The following is a 713-nucleotide window of genomic DNA, read 5'->3' as shown; positions in this document are numbered from 1 at the left end:
TTGCGCCAAATGTGGCTACTTTTTTTGTTTCACGTAAAAATATTCGAAAAAAATAAATGAATTTATATATATTGTAAGTAAAAATTGAAAGTGTCTATAGAAGTAATTTTTAAAAATATCCTTTTTCGTGATAAAGTTTTCATATTTATTATTATAATCTACACATGTTAATCCTTAAATATACTTGTATATTAGGCCACAAGTATATATTATATAAACTTGTGGCCCAAATCCCCTTGACTTCTTCCAATGTGGCCCAGAGAAACAAAAAGGTTGGACACCCCTGATGTAAAGCAAATAAAAGTTTCCAAGAAGAAAGAATCATCTCCAGATTATCAAATAATTCAAAGGTGTGATGTGTCGACTGTACGAGGCTCTGAAAAACTCATTGAGCCATTGTCAGAGGCGCGAGAAAGGTTTGAAAAAGTTTGTCCATGCCTTAGAATTGTTTTGCATTCGATAAAAACTGAAGAAGACCTTGAAAAATTAGAAGATTCACAAGAGACTGTGATTATGAGATCACAGTCAAATCTTACTCAAGAGGACATTCCGTTATCCCCCGCTTCTACAGAATCACCTATAGAAATACAAGAATTTATCGATAATAATTTTAAACTGCCTTCTATACCGTTGATTGATGATACAGTCACGAAGAATATTCAGTTACCCTGCACCTCCAAGGAATCGCCTCTGCAAGTTGAAGAAGTCATCAC

The sequence above is a fragment of the Centruroides sculpturatus genome, unplaced genomic scaffold (assembly GCF_000671375.1).
Source record: "Centruroides sculpturatus isolate CEXI.00-Female unplaced genomic scaffold, Cexi_2.0 scaffold179, whole genome shotgun sequence".
NCBI classification, from domain to species: Eukaryota; Metazoa; Arthropoda; class Arachnida; order Scorpiones; family Buthidae; genus Centruroides; species Centruroides sculpturatus.
The sequence above is the reverse complement of the archived record's forward strand: the minus strand, read 5'-3'. Positions refer to the sequence as shown.